The sequence below is a fragment of the Malaclemys terrapin genome, chromosome 2, assembly GCF_027887155.1.
Source record: "Malaclemys terrapin pileata isolate rMalTer1 chromosome 2, rMalTer1.hap1, whole genome shotgun sequence".
Classification (NCBI taxonomy): domain Eukaryota; kingdom Metazoa; phylum Chordata; order Testudines; family Emydidae; genus Malaclemys; species Malaclemys terrapin.
Genome location: NC_071506.1, coordinates 66,222,576 through 66,239,087, shown reverse-complemented (window position 1 = coordinate 66,239,087; position 16,512 = coordinate 66,222,576).

Genomic DNA, 16,512 nt, shown 5'->3' with positions numbered 1-16,512 from the left:
CCAAACCAAAACACTCCACTGAACATGCAATTCTCTCCTTGGCAGAAGAATGAAAGAAGGAACCACACATGACACCTCATTGCATGCACAATTGTAAGGTGGTCAGATACCACAGTGATGATGATCGTATAAGAACCTCTATAGAATAGAACCATAATGCTATTTATTTAAAACACACATAGCAATGCCACAAGATTCAGTAGCAAATTTGTGTTCAGCAATTTATAAGCAACTAAAGAGGTCACAGAGGGGTTACTGTGTTGCAATTATATAATTCTGATCTTAGTTTTCTGTTGAAAAGCATAAACAAAGAGGCAAATTTTCAAACAAAATTACATTGACTGCTTTACCTAGCTGCACAGCTATAAAATGGATCGGAACTCCCCAAATATCATATAGGTATGTGACGTGTTTTGATTAAGGCTTGGCAAACTGTTCTTGAAAAATATGTTTGGCATCCTCTCTCCATAAAATTGAACAATATTTTACAAGGCATTTATAATTCACCAGTGGAGTTTACTGCTGTGAGAAGCAACTGAGTCAAACAGGGTTTACGGAAGGATTGCATTTATTTTATGACCACTAGCTATGTTTGTGACCATGCAAATCAAGATAATGAGAAAGTTAATCAACCACTCTCTTCTCATTGAGATTTCTCCTTAAGGCTCACTTCTTGGACATCTGCAAAATACTCATTAACACAATAGGGTCCTGGTCCATGACTATGGGTCCTAGGTGCTACACTAATACAAATAATAATAATCATAGTTAGATAAAGGGACAATTAAAATTTGTTATATTTAATAACTTAAAAAAACATAAACTTGTTTGTATGTCGTATTCCTTCTCTCTATCCCTTGTATGCTTCCTTTTACTTATTAGGAAAACATTCATGAAAGTACTTAGATTAAGCTCACGTTCAAGTGTTTTGCTGATTGGGGGCCTAACAACGTAAGCTACTTAAGGGAGAACTGTTTCCCCAGGCGCTTCAGTAGCACCCGGCACAACTTGGGTGCTACTGCAGTTATAGGCGGATCTTGTATACCTTAAGTACACCTATACTTAAGGTATCCTGCATTTCCTGTTTTAATTTGCTTATAACTTTGTCAAACTTTAATAGTTGAGGCTGGAATTTTCCATGCTAGGTGTCTGCCTCAGGCTCAATCATTTTGGAGAATTTCAGCAATTTAGCCATTTCCTAAAACAAGATTAGGGAAAAATATGTTTTGCCCCTGGTTTAAAAAATAAACTTACAGCTGTTTCATTGAGAAGCTATAGCATCTCCATGCTTTGGAGCAAGGATCTGAAGTACAGAAGAAGGGCAATGGCCCTGGTGTCAGCAATGTGTCTTTTGCTGTTCCCAAGAAAAAAACACCCAAATCTGGCCAAGTTCTAAGCCTATGAAAATCTCAGTCCTCACATGCTTAATGGAGACCCGTTAGAATTTGGCAGCTACATTCTCTAAAGAGAATGCCTTCATTGAGCATGCTCCATCCTGGGGCTGAGTAGGACTTCCCCTGCAATTTCTGCTCTCCTGCTGGTACCAAGGCAGCATAGAAGAGGAGGCCATTTAAGTGGACAGGAGCTAGATAGGGCAGTGGCTGAGGGAGTAGATTAAGAGTGGGGTGGGGTGGATGGAGATGGAGGCTGTCTGGGAAAGGAAATTGGGAGTGGAACGCTGGAACTTGGAGTCAGTGGGCAGAGAGAAGGCTGACATCAAATGAAGCCCTGCAGGTTGGAGATGGGGAGACTTGGACTGACTGGGCAAGGAGATTGGAACTGGGATGAGGAGTTGGGAGGATGGAGAATGGGACTGGCTATGTGAGGAATCTAGGATTTGGACAAGGAGTTGGGGATGAGGATGGGGGAAGAGACAGGGAGAAGCTGGAGGGAAGAGGGACAGTGTGAAATAAATAAGGTATGGGGCAATACTTCAAACAAGGATAAAACAAAATATTGAATAGCTGCTCACTGACTGGGCACCATTCATCCTGTGCACTGAGTGAGGCAGGGACTTGTGAAAAAAATAGTATGTGGTCATGCAATTAAAGACACTATGATAATGTATGTATCATAGGCACGGACTCTGTGGGTGCTCCGGATCTGGATTTTTAGAAGATTTTTCGGTGCTTTCATCTGTTTTTAGAAGATTTTACAACTAATATGGACATGACAAGGTCTAGCAGGAAAGTATGGTCACTCATAAGGAAGCTTAGAGCAGCACAGAAATTACCACCCAATGACAGTGTAAAGAGTCCTCGAACAGCATCACCACACACCCACCTACATGACAAAAGCCAACAGAGACAAGCCCTTTAAGGAATCAGGAGAGAGAGAATAGCCCCACCTTGGAGTGAGGAAGACATCTGCTAACCTTTCTCCACTGAGAGAGCACTGAACCTTCATAAACACAGGAAAAGCAAGTGAGGTGGCCTTGATAAGATTTCACCAGAAATGCTACTATATCTTTGTAAGAAGAGCATTAAATGGCAATCAATTTTCAAATCCTTTGTCATCCAAGAGAACAAGATACCTAAGTTATGGTAGAAAGCTAGAGTGCTAGCAATACCAAAACCAGGAAGAGACCAGACCCTTCCAGCTTGTTACCATCAGTAGGGCCCTACCAAATTCACCATCCATTTTGGTCAATTTCACAGTCATGGGATTTTTAAAATCCTAAATTTCATGATTTCAGCTATTTAAATCTGAAATTTCATGGTGTTGTAATTGTAGGGGTCCTGACCCAAAAAGGAGTTGTGGGGGGATTGCAAAGGTTATTGAAGGGGAGGTTGTGGTACTGCTACCCTTACTTCTGTGCTGCTGCTGGCAGTGGCGCTGCCTTCAGAGCTGGGCAGCTGGAGAGCAGTGGTTGGTGGCTGGGTGCCCAGCTCTGAAGGCAGCGCCGCCGCCAGCAGCAGCGCAGAAGGAAGGATGGCATGGTATGTTATTGCCACCCTTACTTCTGTGCTGCTGCCTGCCAAACTAGGCCCTCAGTCAGCAGCTGCCACTCTCCAGCCGTCCAGTTCTGAAGGCAGCAGCACAGAAGTAAAGGGTAGCATGGTATGGTATTGCCACCCTTACTTCTGCGCTGCTGCTGGAAGGGTGCCGCCTTCGGAGCTGGGCACCCGACCACCAGTCACCACTCTCCAGACACCCAGCTCTGAAGGCAGTGCAGAAGTAAGGGTGGCAATACTGCAGCCCCCCTAAATAACCTTGCGACTCCCCTGCAACTCCCTTTTGGATCAGAACCCCCAATTTGAGAAACACTGGTCTCCCCTGTGAAATCTGTATAGTATTGGGTAAAAGCACACAAAAGACCAGATTTCATGGTGGGAGACAAGATTTCATGGTCCGTGACACGTTTTTCATGACCGTGAATTTGGTAGGGCCCTAACCATCAGATATCACTTCTGAGCTGTGTTTACAGACTTCTGGAGTGACTAATTCTGCAAAGAATCACGCCCACAGTACAACAGACTATAGGTAATAATCAGGCAGGCTTCAGACTAGGAGCACTTGTGACCAAGTTCTTGCTCTTTCCACCTATATAGACAATAGTTTTAAACACTAGGGGGCTGTGAGTTTTGACAACAGCATATGGTGCTGTCTGGCATACTGGTCTGCTATCTTGAAAAAAGAATTTTCTTTCATCTGAAATGCATAGCTACATTTATTGAAAATGTTTATTGTTGATTGTATTTTGTGTTATTTTCCCTGGAATGTTTAAAAAATAAAATAAACAAACTCTCCAGCTAGCTTTCATTATCTAAATGCAATTGCATGACTTATAACTACATTTAACATAGCGAAAACTTGCTGTGTTCCTGTGGTGTAGTTTGTGGAATCCCAGAGGGTTTGTATAGAACTAAACAGACACTTTGCTGAGTGCTTTGCAAAACCCAGAGTACAAATTTGCCATATTTCTCATGTGACAACAATAAATGCTCATATATAGGGAAGATGGGTCATCCTGACAGGCTTGGAATTGGTGATTTTCCTTTAAAAAAATAAGTTAAAGGATCTATCCATGCTCTGGTTCACTCTTGAAATTTGGAAATGCAATGAGAGCATCCTATCAGGTGCTGGGTAAATCCACTTACCTGTTGTGTTTCCCAGTGATTATGGAGGGCAATGTACCTGACATAGTAGCATCTTTTTACTGCACTTTCCCAATTCTGAAGAGTGCAGATGACTTAGAATGCTCAGGAGAGCAGAGGGCCTGCTCCATTTCTTCCGTTCCAGCAGCATGCAGTGGTGAAGAGTAGACAGGGACATGATCCCAACCCACTCTTCACAGTAATGCTAAGGACCACACCTCTTCTTAGAATTCTCTGCCTTCTCAGAGGCTGGGACTGTGTCAGTTGCTGCTTACTTAGGCATCTGCTGTGTCACAGGCATGCTTGCTATTCTCCCCCATACCTGTCCCCAACAGCCAGGGGAGACCTGTGGAAAAGGTATGGATCTGGCTGTTCTTTTCATGTGAAGAAATGAGTATGGTGCAGACATATTTGTGCAGAGAACATTTTAAGCAGGGGAAAATGACATGCATCACTGATTGAGGCAGAAATTGTTTCAAAATTTGTCAGCACAGCCCTGCTGCTGCTGTGACTCCCAGCCCTCAGATTCCTCACTGACTCATCTGCATGGCAGTGAAGGTTGCCAGTCAGCGTGGGGAATTGTCTTTTTAATACCTCTTTCTATATGACTGATTTCCCCCTCCCTTCCAAACACTGTTTGGTAGCACACTTACAATTAGCAAAATTTACTGATGGAATGAAATTTTCAGATTGAAAGTAAGCAGTAAAAATAATCCCACCAGACTAGAGAGGGTCAATTAATTAACAGCAGGTAGTTAGTAAGTATCAAGTGATTATCTGGAGCTATGCCTTTGGGGTCGGGATTACTACCATTGCTAGAAAACCTGAATAAAAAGCCAAGAGAGGGTGATGCTGGAGGCAGCTGGCTTTTATTTATTCACTGTCATAACTATAAAGGGAAGGGTAACAGCCCTCCTGTGTACAATACTATAAAATCCCTCCTGGCCAGAGACACCAAAATCCTTTTACCTGTAAAGGGTTAAGAAGCTCAGGTAACCTGGCTAATACCTGATCCAAAAGACCAATAAGGGGACAAGATACTTTCAAATCTTGGTGGGGGGGAAGGCTTTTGTTTGTGCTCTTTGTTTTAGGGGTTGTTCGCTCTTGGGACTAAGAGGGACCAGACATCAATCCAGGCTTTCCACATCTTTCTGAACAAGTCTCTCATATTTCAAACTTGTAAGTAACAGCCAGGCAAGGCGTGTGAGGTTTATCTTTGTTTTCTCAACTTGTAAATGTTCCTTTTGCTAGAGGGTTTACCTCTGTTTGCTGTAACTTTGAACTTAAGATCTAGAGGGGGTTCCTCTGGGCTCTTTGAATCTGATTACCCTGTAAAGTTATTTTCCATCCTGATTTTACAGAGATGATTTTTACCTTTCTTTCTTTAATTAAAAGCCTTCTTTTTAAGAACCTGATTGATTTTTCCTTGTTTTAAGATCCAAGGGGGTTGGATCTGGACTCACCAGGAACTGGTGGGGGGAAAAGAGGGGGAATGGTTAATTTCTCCTTGTTTTAAGATCCAAGGGTTTGGATCGGTGTTCACCAGGAAATTGGTGGAGAAGTCTCTCAAGGCTACTCAGAGGAAGGGTTATAGTACTTGGGAGGGAAATATTCTGGGGAGGGGGGGTTAGACAGAGTTTCCCAAATAACTCATAAATAATTTGAGTGGTGGCAGCAAAACCAGATCTAAGCTGGTAGTTAAGCTTAGAGGTTCTCATGTAGGTCCCCACATCTGTACCCTAGAGTTCAGAGTGGGGAAGGAACCTTGACATTCACCTAGACCCCTCCACCCCAGTCTTACAAAGGTACTGGTATTATTTTTCTACTTTCTAACTCCTGAGCAACCTGCACTCAGCCCTGATTCATACATTTGTAAGCAGAATCAGAATGAGCTCTCCCCTGATATCTGGTGGTGAGCTGTGGAAAAGGACTTCAGGGGCTAATCTGGTTTGCCTGGGCACACCCACCCTACCTAGCATGATGGACTGCTTGCCCAAATGGTCACTTTGGCTGCTGTGGGATCCCCAGTCTCTTTGTTATTGGGGCAGGAGTAATAAAGGGTTGTTATCCTGGTTATGTGAATCAAAGACAGTAGAACTATACTTGGCATTTTATGACCGAGGGACTCACCCTCAACTAAGTAGCACTTGCTAGGCAAGGGACATGGGTTCCAAAACCCAGTGAACTGAGAGAGATTGGGGTCCCCAAACACCATTTTTACCCTGCTTATCTCCACTGTGTAATAGCAGAGCTAATTTTGACTATGTTAGGAGTCTTGTTACATACTGCAGAGCTGAAATCACTGATTTCCAGGTTTAAGCATGTGGTTCTGAGTGTGCCTGTTTGTAGCCCCCCTACTAACAGCTGAAATTACTAAAGAGCTAAAGTTACTAAGAGCTGAAGTCACTGAGTGCTGAGTTAAGTGGGGGAGGCCTGCAGACATATTGGTGAGTGGCTAGTAGGACGGCTAGCAGAGAGGAGCTGCTAGCAGGATGGCTGGTGGTGAAGACTGTAGCAGAACCCCACGGAGAGGCGTGGCAATCAGCCATCGACCCGAGCAGCGGAGCATGTAAGCTGCCCCCATACCTCCACCCACTTCCCCCCAGGCTGGGAGGTAAACTCTGCAGAGGAACTTCTGAACTCTGGGGGCTGCACTGACCAAGGACAGAACTCTGGGTAGGGGTGACTGTTGAGTTGCTGAACTTAAGACCCTGAGGGGAAAAGGAAACTGAAAAACTTACTTGGGGGTGGGTCTTTTGCTCATGGTTTGTGTTATGAATCCTGTTTGTGGTGTTTCCCCAACATAATGCTGCAATGTTTTGTGTTATGGTTTGTGTTATGAATCCTGTTTGTGATGTTTCTCCAACATAGTTCTGCAATGTTTCCCTCCTTTATTAAAAGGCTTTTGCTACACTCAGACTCTGTGCTTGCAAGAGGGGAAGTATTGCCTCTTAGAGGTGCCCGGAGGGGTGGTATATAACTGTTCTAGGTCACTGGATGGGGGCTTGAGCCAGTTTTGCGTTGTGTTATTGAAACGGAACCCCTAGATACTGAACCCGCCCCTTGTTGCTGCCAGCTCTGACGGCAGAAGTGTTACACTTTATAGAATTATAATCTAAATGTCTGTTGTGAATACAGCACAAGTAAAAGAGAGAGATTTTTCCACAACAATATTCACCACAGTGAAGATAATTTTGACCCAGTAGCTATAGAGGAGCTGAAATAGTGTTTCAGCACTCTTTGGTACCATCATTAAATAAAGTGATATACAAGAAATGTATGCACTATAGCATAATATGAGTTGGCAACAGAAGAATCCTTTAACAGTAAAACTGTGGCAACGTCAAACTACTTATCATATAATGCTTTTTATAACTTGGATTTATAGCCAGTTTTGCTATTTTGTGAGTTTTATGTCCAGTGGTTTCAGGAGAGTCCCATCCCAATTGTTGCAGGATTTAAATTCAAGAACATGGACTTTGGAAATGAATAGGCCCTGAATCTTTGAGCTGCACCATGGGACTTGAGAACATGTGAAGGTGTTTCACTGATTAGGGATGGATTTAAGTATATGTTTAAGTGCTTTGATGAATTGGGGCTTCAGCAGTTAAAACAGATTGAAAGAGGAGAAGGAATTCTCTCTCTCTGCATGTGTCAGAGAGGGGACTGCAAAACTTCAGCACTTGGGGTGGGATCCCCAAAGGGACTTAAGCACTGCAATGCTGAGCGTCACAACACCTAACTTTAGCAGCCTAGAAAAACACAAACAAAATTGTGATCCTCAATGCTGAGTTAAGTGCCTAAGCTCCCTATACAATGAATGGAGGAGGATAGGTTCCTTAGAATGCAACCCACAAAAGCCAGCACGCTAGGTGTAAAGCTGCCTACAGTAGTCAGTGGAGATGCCAGCCAGTTATGTGCTAAGCTCTTCCCCTTGCTTACAGATACATAGCCGCCAAGCTAGGCTTGGCAATCCTTGAACAAAAACTAGCCCATAGGTGCCAACACTGTGGGTGCTCCAGGGCTGGAGCAACCACGAAAAAAAAATAGCAGTTGCTTAGCACCCACTGGCAGCCAGCTCCCCCCAACCAGCACCTCCTGCCCACTGGCAGTCCCGCCAATCAACTCCTCCCTGTCCCACCCACTATGATCAGCTGTTTTGCGGCATGCAGGAGGCGCTGGGAGGAACAGGTGTGGGGACGGGGCACGCTCAGGGGAGGAGGCGGAACTGGGCGGGAAGAGGTGGGCTGGGGTGGGGACTTAGGAGAAGGGGTGGGGTGGGGCAGGGCCTGCGACGGGCAGGAAGAGGTGGCATGGGGGTGGGGGCTTGGGGAAAGGGGTCGGGTGGGGATGGGGCCTGGGGCAGAGCGTGAGGTTGAGCACTCCCTGGGCCTAGAGGAAGCTCGTGCCTATGACCCAGCTGCCTGGAGTCAGGTAACTTACAAACGGAAGGCATTTCTTGCTTCACACAAAGTGGCCATAGGAGGAGGTGGTGGCTACCTTATAACTCTTAGCCCAGTGGTTAGAGCAGTTACTGGGATGTAGAAGGCCCATGTTCAAGTCCCCTTTCTAGCAGAAGGGAAGAGAGGATTTGAACATGGGTCTCCCCCCTTTCAGAAGGTACATGCTAACCACTCAGCTATGGAATATTCTGATTTGGGCTTTCCTCAGTCTTTCCTGTTGAAGCTGTTGCACTGTGAATAAATAATGAAAGAGTGATTAGAGCAGGGGACAGGACCACCCAGGTGGGTGCCCTAATCAGTAGGATAGAAGTTTTAAGCTGGACACCACCACCACCTCCTCTTCCTCCTCCAGCTAGAGTTTGAATAGAACCTGATCCAGTAGATATGCTCAGAGGGTGCCTACCAGATCGGACCCTGCACACGACTTAGGTGGCCAAATGCTTATCTCCCCCCAGTTCATGAATCATTGTGGGGCTTAGGTGAGAGACAGGCACCCAGACTCCTAGAGTGACAGAACTGTTGGAATGCTCAGGAACTTTTGCCCTGAAAACCTAGTTACTGAGTGAGTTTAGGCATCTACAGGTTTTAGTGGGAACTTTGTGGATGGCAGTGGAGCCAAAACTGGGATTTAGGTGCCGAATCTTAAAATTTAGGCACCTTTGTGATACTGGCATTTGGGCCTTGCTGAACAGTGGTAGATTTAAACATACTTTTCTGAATTGGGGCCTGATTCCTTCACAGCTCTAAATTTTATCATTGTTTTCACACCATGCATGGAAAAAAACTGCATTCTAATTTAGTAAATCGCTTCTGTGGGTATAAGTGTGTGTTAATTAATTTGCATTTAATAAACACTGTGCAATCCCACTGAACTAAGGATAATTTTACAGGGCCGATGGAAATTAAAAAGTACAGAGAGACTGAGCTTTTGTGTAAGAATCCCTGGGACTAGAAGGCAGGAGTTTGGGGAGCCTGTGATAGTAGCTGATACTCCTACATCACCACAGGAAGGCTATGCAGAACTACCTCCAGGGAGCACTGTGGGGATTAGGTGCTGCAGGAAGTACCACCCACAAGGTCTAGAGTAGCAGCACCCTGTAGCTCTCTGATTGGCCAAGCACACTATTTAACCCTGGAGGGTGGCCCAGGAAGTTGTCTGGGCAGTCATACAGGTGTTTGCCTTGCTGTGATGCCAGATTTCACCTTGCTTCTGATCTCTAGCCTCTGACTCTGGCTTGACTCTTGCCTCCTGATTCCAGCCTGGCCTGATTCTGACTCTTGGTTATTGATTCTGACTCTAGTGGTTACTCTGATTTCTGCATGCTGGCTACTGCCTCGTGACTGTCCTGGACTGGTAGGCCAGACTGCCTGTCCCCTGGTCCCTTATACTCTTTGTAGTAAAGACACACAAATATTTGCTTTAACTAAAATAAGTTTAAACAGCAAAAATTATAATTGCACAGTTTGGAGGCTGCTTCCATCTGCCACACAGAGACTACTGTGCACCTCCAATGCACTAGTTTTATATTGAAGACCCTACAGAAATACAACAGGGGACAAGGTCAAATTTTACCTAATTATCAGGAAATCCCTTTAAAATCTGTGCTGCTAAATAATAGACTTATGAAAGCAAAACTGGAGCCTGGTTATAGTGTGACAGATTTATGTTACCAATCTGCCTGTGGCATCCGGGGATCACGCTGAGGCCGCAGGATCTTCAGGGGAGGAGAGGAAGAGCACCCAAGTGTCTGAATTTTAAAGCTTTATTAATAAAAAAATAAAATAGCAGAGAGTGCTGGGGATCCCCCATGTCACTCAGAGGAAGGAAAAAGCAAAGCGTTAGTGCCCCAAGCTCTAACTCACTTTCATACTCACACCCGCACTACCCGAGGCTGGCCAAGCCTAGATGTAACGTAAGAAGAAGAGGGGGAAGGGTGGATGGGAGTTCTTGTCCCGTGCACAGGTCAACCAGGGTCCACTGTATCTCTGACTTTCTTTGGCTCTCAGGAGGGTTTTTAAGTCCTGGCTTCTACTGGGGGTGTTTCATTCAGGGACCTCTGCTCCTGGTGCTCTTTGTACCAGTCCAAACCGTCTCGCTGTGGCCTCCTCGGCTTTCCCAAAACACATTGGCTCCAGAGACTTTGTTTCCCCCCCGTTGGCCTTCACTGTTTCACTCGTTTTGCAATCTCTCCAGCCCTGCTCACCTCAGCTCTCCTTTTGTCACGGCTGGCTGGGGTTGGGTAGATGTGAATGCAGCTGTAAACTTCTTGTCGAGCCCATGACCTTGGATCGGGACCAGCGTCTTATCTTCATACGGAGCTCGCTGAAGTGTCGAGTTAACCTGTTCTCTGCTCTCTTCCTCCTTCCCCCTTTGGCCTCTCGCAAGCGGCAAAAGAATCTTCCACTTCACACTCAGACACCTTTGACCCTCCCCCGAAATGCCTTGCAATGCTTGCAACCGCGTTAGCAACATATAATGCTAATTTGCCTCCCCATGAGACCCCCGGAGGGAGGGAGTCCTTGGGCCTGTGACAATAGGCTAATGGCTGAAGTGCTTTATAAGGTAGGATTTTCAAAGGGTCAAAGCAGAGGCCTAAATCTGTTCCCATTGAAGTCAATGGCCAATGATTTCAAATAGGAGCAGAATTAGGCCAATGTCGCACCCTTTTGAAAACCTCACCCTTAGACTTGAACATACATAATACACACAGAAAATTACGTTTTTAAGGTTGTGAATTTAAGCTCTTAGAAGTGAGAAAATGCTAGAATTAAGGCCCCCTTCTGCACCTTCAATTTGGCCCCCCTTGTGAGTCTATAATTTCATGTTCATATGCTTTTTTCTCACAATACCCCTGCCTTATTCAGCACCATTCTTCCTATGCACTAACTGAATGAGCTATTCAATATTCATTACTCAATGCATGACCCCAGGCCTTATTTACTGCACACTATTCAAAATCTGCTCTGAAGACAGAATTATTAACTTCTTCATGGGATTTTCTATGGCTTTCATCACTATAGTATCATAATGATTCACAAACATTAAATGAATCAATTTTCACAACACCCTGTCAGATGAAGGGCTATTATTATCCCCATTTTTCAGATGAGAACTGAGGCACAGAGATCAAGGTAAAACATTCCAGTAATTTGGAGTGCCCAATTTGAGACACCTAAGACCTGATTTTTCAAAGTATTTAATATATGATAGCACTTTATATGTTCAAAGCACAGCTCCCATTGATTTCAGTAGCAACTGGAGTGCTTAGCACTTCTGTAAATCAGACCCCACGGACTCAAACTGGGCATTCAGAAAATGAGGAACACACAGATTAGTGACCACCTGTGAAACGTTGGATTTAAGTGACTCGCCCAGCCTACCATAGGAACTCTCTGGTAAACAGAAAATCCAGTTCTCCAGGGCAGTAATGAATTGCCTTAACTATGAGATTGTCCTTTCTCTTCCTGCAATCCCTGCCTCATTCACTACACACCTTCCAACTTCTACAACAAATGAGGCAGGGTCATTCCCAGAACAGCTGCATCCTGTGCACTGAATGAGGTAAGGGTCCTGTGGGAAAAAACAGTATTTAAACATGTAATTAAAGACTGCATCATAATACACACACACACACACACACAGACATCCTTCGTTCTTGAATTCCCCAACTTTTAAGTGTCTGATTTTGCAACCTCAAGAATGTTCTTTTAATGTAATCTTTTGCATGTAATTTTCTTGGTTTTTAAAAAAGCAAACTAAACATATGGAAATTCCTTCATATGACATCATATTGATACCCACATGGGTCACCAGCAGGGTTGGAACATTTAGATCCACCACACAGATGCGTGCCACTTAACTAACCAAGTAACTGTTGGCAGTAGTAGGTTACGTATGCGATCAGGCACTAGAGGTAGATGAGGCATACACCTTGCTAGTGAGTTTCACCAGGCCCTCTCAGAGGTCCAGAGAGGCCCAGACCCCTTCCAGCTTTTGAGGCCCCTAGCCATAATAAAAATAAAAAATACAATGTCACAGTTGATATTAAGCATGGCAAGCTCTCGTCCCATATTTGAATGGTGATCGTTCTTTACCTGCTTCAGCACGTGGAAGGTGTGTTCACCTGAAGCCACTGATGCAGGCAAACTGACAAAAATATGCCATGCAAGTGTCTAAATTTGAGGCCCCCTTTGAGCTTGAGGCCCAGACCAAATGGCCCTCCTGGCCCCCCCTCTGATTGGCACTGAGTCTCACAGATATTTACTAATGGCAGAGAACATAGAAATTCAGAACTCCTGGGTTCATTGCCAGTTTTTGAAACAGCATGTACTCTTATGGGTAGAGACCGTTCTGCCCATTCTCCTCTCCAAGCCTCCCTTTGTTCTCTCCTTCACATCCCCTAGCTATTGCACCGTCTGCTTCTATGAGTATCACACACACAGTCTCCCCAGCCCGCACATGCACACACACCAATGTACCTCATTGTAGAGAAACAGAGAGAGAAAAAAATTAGAATATTGCAGGTGTTTTCAACTTGTCAACTAATGACCATTCATCATAGAAAAAAATCTCCTTCCAGTTCCTTACATGTAAATCTGGAGTAACTCCACTGAATTAATCAGAGAAGGATTTGGTCCTCTGTCATGATACATGAAGTGAGAAAAGTCCACAAATCTGATTTCAAAGCACACCGTAATAAAACTGTATTTTCTCCTTCTGGAAATTTCTCAATAAAAAAGTATTTTTTCACCAATCCCCTTTTCCTGTCCCCCCACCTCCAACGTAAAGTAAAAATATGAGAGGGTGAATAACAGCTTTTGGGCATTTCTACTGATGTGCTAAAATCTTTGCAGTGCTCTGGCTTTGAATGAGAAGCCAAGCCTGAGCTGTAGTGAACTCTTCACCAGAGATTAAATCAACACTCACAAGCTACAAAAAAGAGAAGTATTTCTTTACAGCTTTTAACTCACTAAGTAACTCCAACACACCTCACTAAGCTTTAATAGTTCTTTTCTCAGCTCCTTCCCACACACACAGGCACAGTTCTCTCTCTTTAATGCCTGTCTACATCTCTTGAATTTTTTTTTATCTTAGCATATGCTATGACAGAAACTGGCAACACTGAACTGCAGCAATTCTCAGTCCAGGTTGGAGGCTACAGCAGCAAGGCACTGTAAAGGGCAGGCACCCCAGGTTACAAGGCAGGGGTGACTCAGCTATTCATTGGTCTGGCTTGTACCCTAATATGTCACACCTACGCACACAATATCTGCTGCAAATCTTAATACATTGATCAAAAAGCACATTCATCATGTCCTTGCTCTGTGGCCATTTCAAGCTCCTGTCTTCTTGAAAAAGGAGGATCTTAAGCTTGAGGACATGGAAAGATTTAGGTAAAAGATACACTGTACCGAACCCATTTATCTCCTGTACATTTCAAAACCTGCAACATTTGTCCAGTGCCCACCTGTAAATGACCAAAAAGGTCTTTGCTATCCCCTGGTTTCTACCATTTGTGCCTGGGCGTTGACTGACAAGACCTCATTCCACTGTATCGTACAAATGCAAGGTGATGAAGTGCTGCTCTGCGCTCCAATTGACACAGGGTGAATGGGATCAGGGGAAGAAGGAGAGGTGAACAGTTCAGCTAAATGACACACATTTGTAAAATGCCAGTGCTGGGCCTCAGACAAACATCTGTGTGAATGCCAACATCTTGGTCATTTGCAACTATGGCGTAATTTTCAGGTATCTCTGAAAAAAAAAAAACCCATAAAACACCATCCCATGCAGAGGCGACATGTCAGAAGGGCCATGCTGGGTCAAGTGCCCCCTCTCCCCCCACAGCAGCCAGCTCAGTCAGGGAGCAGAAGGGCAGGGCCAGAACCAGAGTAGAAGGGGCGAGGCCAGGGACTCTTCTGACCACACTGGACTGCTGCCTGGTGCATCTGCTCTCCCAGGCTCAGCTTCCTGGGACAGCAGCCAAGCAAGCCGGAGGCACAACCCCTCCCCTCGCCCCAGGGTAGGGAGGAGACACGAGGGAAGGTCACATGTCCTCCCCTTTAGCTTCTGCCTTCCCAGTATGGGGAGGCACCAGTCATCTATGATCCCATGCTTGGAGAAGATCTGTTGTATGCATTTGCAAGTTTCTTTGAAAATGCAGCCCAGACCCAGCAATGGAAAATGAGTTTCTCCCATGCAAAAACCTGGGAAAATGAAGTCAAGAAATGCTAGCTTCAGTTGCTTGCAAATAAAGATTGAGCCACAGCTAATGCAGTGTTTGTTATCTCTTCCTCAGAAGTCTTGGATTCAAGGATTTTACTTTTAAAAAAAATCGATGATGACTTTTGCCATTTGGGCTTTTGCATGAGGGCAAGAGGATGGGTCAGTAACAGCTGAACTAATTTCACTGCAAACATTTTAAAGCTGCCAGCATAAAACAAGGGCATGTAAGGGAGAACAGGCACTTGCATAATTAGAAGTGAGGTTTTCCTGTGGGGCAAAGCAAGATATCAAAGTGAAGTGGATTCTGTGGAATGCTCCCTGTTTCTCTCTGTCTTGGGGAAGGGACACTGAGCCCGATGACCAGACCATGAGTTCATGTCTCACCTCAACTGTCTTCTGTTTGTAATTCTTTACAGCCCTTATTATAGAGAGAGGCCTTAGACTCCAGAAGACAGACAAATATCATTATCCCCATTTTACGAATAACTCAAGTGAGAGGTTGCATAAAGTCAGTTCAGGCAAAGCTAAGAACAGCTCTCTGATGTGGCAAACCCAAGTCTCCTTGACCTTGTCACACTACCTTCCCCAAATCTGTGAGCTTGGTTAGCCTGCTGATAACCCCTGCATTAACCATTGGACCACACTCCACGCTCAAAGAAAGGAACAGAACAGAATCCAGGAATCCTGACTGCCAACATTCTACTGCAGACCGGAAAATACTATGGACCCAATGGGCAAATTATGTGTCACGTTCTCCTCTAGCGGCTGGACCCCAGAGAGAGTAACAGCTATTCCTTTACTTAAGTGGTAGAGGGCTGTGTTGGGAGTGTAAAGGTGGAGGAGTCTTTAGGGTTGTACACGATGGAATTTATTTTTCCAGTCTCATGTTTAAAATGGTTTACATAATTCATACAGTGAAAGAACCATTATAAATCGGTCAAGTTCTGACACAAAAAACAAGTGTGCCACAGTTTGAACATTTGCACATTTCAGTGGCTTGTGTCTCAAACTAGCAGGTTTGAAAGTTGAAGTGTAAGATGTGGGGTCATGAATTCTTTGGGAAATCCTGCAGCTTAAGAAACTGATTAAGGATTTGAGCAGGAAGGCAGCATGGAAGAAAAACAGTCCTGTCCACATTTCTGCACTGTGTGAGGGGATGCGTTATTCCTGAACTAGAGCCTGATTAAGCCACATGTGATGACGAGTCATTCCTGTGCTAGGATCCAGCCGATCCACAAGCCGGTCTGGTGCCTCTCAGGGCAGGTATATAAGCCCCCCAGGTGACACAGCCGCTCAGTCTGTCCACCGTCGCTTCATGGCTTGGACTCTCCTCTGCCTGTTAGTGGAGAGCTACTCCACAAGCCTTAGCCTCCTCTGGCTCCAGCCTTGTTCCCAGTCCTGCTCCAGCCCAACGTTTGCCTTGTTCTGATCCTGATCTTGACTCCTGATTTGGGCTCTGATCTCTAGCTCCAGTTTCCAGTTTGACTGCACTGACCATTAAGATTGACTGCCATTGCTTTAGGACTCACCATCCAGCTCTCGGTTTCTGATACACTGTTGCTAATGAGTTGTCTTCCACTTTCCACTCAGATGTTTTACATGTATAAAACCAGATTGCATGAAGATCTGCAAGTTGTGCATGCATTTGTGTATCTATATTTGTACACACAGTTACACCAACTGTACATGCAAATTCGATATATGCATGCACAAGTCCTCTTATGCC